This window comes from Chiloscyllium plagiosum, unplaced genomic scaffold (genome assembly GCF_037043375.1).
Source record: "Chiloscyllium plagiosum isolate Xiang-an unplaced genomic scaffold, Cpla_swu_hap1 HiC_scaffold_30, whole genome shotgun sequence".
Classification (NCBI taxonomy): Eukaryota; Metazoa; Chordata; class Chondrichthyes; order Orectolobiformes; family Hemiscylliidae; genus Chiloscyllium; species Chiloscyllium plagiosum.
In genome coordinates, this window is record NW_028270168.1 from 43,297,780 (window position 1) to 43,301,960 (window position 4,181).

The 4,181-nt window shown below is 38.2% G+C and overlaps 1 long non-coding RNA gene across 1 annotated transcript; it reads right to left on the reverse strand.

Annotated features, from left to right (window-relative positions):
• Window positions 1-398: 398 nt before the first annotated feature.
• Window positions 399-3,850, reverse strand: LOC122563440 (uncharacterized). Its single transcript, XR_015752220.1, has 3 exons — window positions 3,145-3,850; window positions 2,589-2,678; window positions 399-2,261 (listed from the first exon to the last, which is right to left on the reverse strand). It is a non-coding gene; the product is annotated as an uncharacterized LOC122563440 (long non-coding RNA).
• Window positions 3,851-4,181: the final 331 nt, after the last annotated feature.

Consider the following 4,181-nt stretch of genomic DNA (forward strand, 5'->3'; position numbering starts at 1 on the left):
ACAACATTAATCAGACTTGATCGATAGACTTCAGAAGGCGGGCTTGGTGATAAACCTGTTTAGAGACAAAAAAAAACTGCAGATAACCCTGACTAAAAGTGAATTTGCCAAAGCCCAAGTCACCTTCCTGGACCATGTTATTGGACACGGGCAAACAGCCCTGCGGGATGCAAAAACGAAGGTAATTGTGGAATTGACAAAAATAGCAGTGCTGAAAATGTGTTGCTGGAAAAGCGCAGCAGGTCAGGCAGCATCCAGGGAACAGGAGAATCGACGTTTCGGGCATAAGCCCTTCTTAAGGAATGCCTGAAGGGCTTATGCCCGAAACGTCGATTCTCCTGTTCCCTGGATACTGCCTGACCTGCTGCGCTTTTCCAGCAACACATTTTCAGCTCTGATCTCCAGCATCTGCAGACCTCACTTTCTCCTCAAAAATAGCAGTGCTACAGTTCCTGGGACTGAATCCAGTTTATCAACAATTTGTACCAAATGTTGGTAGGTGGCTGCTTCACTCATTGAATTGCTAAGGAAAGGTGAGAAATTTCAGTGGACAGCGGACTGTGAGGAGGCATTTGACAGTGTGAAAGCTGTGTTAGCCACTGTCCCAGTAGTACACCTAATTACATAAAGCTATTCAAAGTGCAAGTGACATGGGTGTCGGTGCCTGCTTTTGCAAGAAGATGACAAGAAGATAGAGAGACCTATCGGGTATTTCTCCAGGAAGTTGAACATTCATCAGCAGAAATATTTGATGTTTGAGAAGGGGTTACAATGTTTCAGTGTCTATGTTACCAGTAACGTATCTGAGACAATCATATATGCTGATTATAACTCATTGAGGTTTGTGGAGAAATTTAAGAACAAAAATGCCAGACTGTTTAGATGAACCTTGTTGTAACAGCCATTCAGTTTGAAAATTGTACATGTGGCAGGAGAAAACGGGAAAGCCGACACATTGTTGAGATTCAAATGTGTAATGGAGGTGTTTGTGGCAGAAGTACAACAGACTGAAATGGAATATAGTTGTGCATGTCTTCACGTGTCTGGTCAATGTAACATATATGTGTGTTTTCAAGTACTACCAATTTTGGTTTCGGAGGTTTAATATGTTTGGATATTGATGGTTTTTTTAAGGGGAGGGGGAGGTGTGACAAAGCTGCTCCTTTAACAAGGTTATGCTGTACTTATTTTTTTTCCAGAGTGATCATAAATGACACAGAATTCGCAAAGTCTGGGGTTGAAGGGCTTTAGGGCCAAATTGACAATAGCTAACAGATACTGCCTCAGGAGAAAGGCTTTCAAGTTAAAAATAAAACACTTAAACAATGAAAGAGGAGTGGCTAGTTCTCCCAGCTCAGTTTTGCTCTGGTTAGGTTGGTTTTTAGCAGCAATGTGGAAAAAGCTACTGGACCCAAAGAAGCAGGTCCAGGCTGGTCCTCTGTCTCTGACATCTATCCTGTAAGAACCTGTGTTTGATTTCACACTTTGTGTCAAGGTGTGTTTATGGGGATTGTTGCAAGTATTTGGAACAGCATCGTTAAGTTGGGATGATCAGTTGGGTTTTCGGGGAGATTAAGTTATTCAATATTCCGTTTGCTATTATTTGTGTTTTATTTAGTAATCTTGTAAATAAATTTTGTTTAAAACTAAGTGTTTTGACCAACAACATTTCTCTTGGAATATTCACTTTACACCTGCTTAAAACAACTAGCAAAGTTAGGGTCTGGGCTACATTCTTGAATTGTTTTGAGGGGTCTGCTCTGATCCATAACAATGGCGGTAGTTCACCTATGACACTAGTTGCATTTCAGAGAAACCTCACTTAATAGACAATCACTTAATAGAAATAATGGGGCCTATGGGAATAATGGAGTTAGGGACAGACCAGCAACAAATGTCACTCATGATAGCTCAAAGATCACGCAAAAGCTTAACACACCCTGAATGAAGGGTAAAATCATACTTATTAATTAAACAAAAGTAAATTTAACATAATACATTCAAATAATGTAAGAAAGCTGCTTTCTGCATAGTATCTCTCACAGAAAGCTGCTCTGTTAGCAGCTGACATCGGAGCATGTGCAGAACGGTGTGGAGATTTCAGCGCAGACACCAGCTCATGCACAGAATGAAGCACGTGAACTGATCCCCACTGGAATCACGCTATTGCCAGGTAAGGATTCTCAAAAATACCATTCCGAATTCTTCACCGATGTTATAGCCAAATCGCGCTGATAATACTCGAGATATCCCAGAACTACCTGTGTTAGTAAAACAAATGGAAAATAACTTTTCAAGTTAGATTGGATGGAGTGGTAAATTCAAAATAAAAATATTAAAATTATTCACATTTTAAATCTCAAATGGAAGAAACTTGGTACTTTTATAATATCATTTATAAAAATCCAGATCTCTAACTAATTTGATTAGTCCCCATTCAAGTGCCTGAGGAATGAGCTTCCTCCATTATGAGATGTATCAATATTAGCTCAATACATGTTGTGTCACTACAGGCATGATATATTTGGCTATTTACTTATCTACTAAAATAATGAAAATGTTATTTCCAAGAACTAAAGAACGCTCACTTCATTATCTCTTAACAAGATTCTTTCTGAACCTTTTTGCAAATTTTATCAGTGGAATTATCCACCTCCCCCTCGAGCTGAGTCATCTTCCTGCAACAAAATGAACAGAATAACACACTGTTGACAACACCACAGGATGTGTGCATCTGTCTCTAAAATATGAAACGGAAACATAGGATTTCATGGATGGACATCATTTAAAAACAAATGACTGTGTTTGCTTTTTGCAGGAGAATCCAAAGCTAACTTATTACTGATCAGAATACCCTGAGCTTTGTATTTTCTGTTTCAAGTAAGTATCTGATTTCCCTTGAAAGATGTGCTTTAGTAATTGTTGCTTTGACCACTTCTTTGGCAACCAGAACGTTAAGTACAAGGATAATACACATCTGGGGATTTCTATCTGTTACATTTTCTGTGTGTACTGGCAGCTGAAAGTAAGCCCTTTATTTTTGGAGAGTAGACACCAAGAGACAGAATTATTTGGGTCAGGTGGGAACAGTTACATGGATGAATTTGCGGTGTCAATCAGGTGCTGTTTGTTATTAATACTCACAATTATAATAGGAGAGAAAATTCCCTTTGCTTGATTGTTACAAGATTCAGATCACATTCAAGGAGTGGTACATCTTTATTGACAGCTCCAAATTGAACAAGACCAAAGCCACATCAAGGAATATGAGATAAACATCTTTCTGTAATATAACTGAGTTTAAACTTCAACATGTATTATTCATTATACAGTAAGTGCTTGGTTATTTGTCAAGTGCAGTTTTTTGTTATTACAAATTGAATCAGTTATTGATCAATGTCCTTCATACAAAAACATGGCAGTCAAAAACTCTCTCGGGGATATTTTTGCATTGAATTAAATGCTACAGGAATGAAGGCATTGACATTCAGAGCACAGATGGAGATTTGGAAAAAACTACATGAAAGACATTTGTGCCCAAAGAGCTCTCAACATGGCCAAATTGGAGCCTTCAGTGAAAAGGCCACTTCAGCCAGTATTTACCACAACACTTGTGTAAGCAGCTGAACTTTGTGCTGGGAACATCCACCTGGGTATTAGACTTCTCTTCAATTTTGATCTTCAGCATGGCCTCCTGTGACATATTTGAGAATCAGTGTGTCATCTCATTCAGCTCTTGACTATCTTTAACTGCATTGAAGTGTCAGCCAGTTAGTGTGGACTCAGTATGTAGACTTGGACAGGAAGAATGACCATATTCATTTAAAGGTACAGGTTTAAATGTTCCCAAACATGAAAGGAAAGAATGGAGAAAAAAAAAACATATTACTCAGTAACAAGATTGTGGAGAAAAGAATTGGAGGTGTATTTCAATTCTGGTAGTGTCATGGACCACAAGAGCAGAGCTTAAAATGTTTCAGAGGTGTCAATAGGACCCACATCTTGTTATATTTATATCAAATCAGACATGTTTTACACAAGTACCATGGAGCCCCTCCCATCAGTCATATCAATTTGTTTTTTATCATTTATGAATCAGATAAGAAGATATATGCAATATGTAATCTGAATCAGAAAACAGGATAAATACAATTTTGAACTCTCTCTTAAGTATATATCCC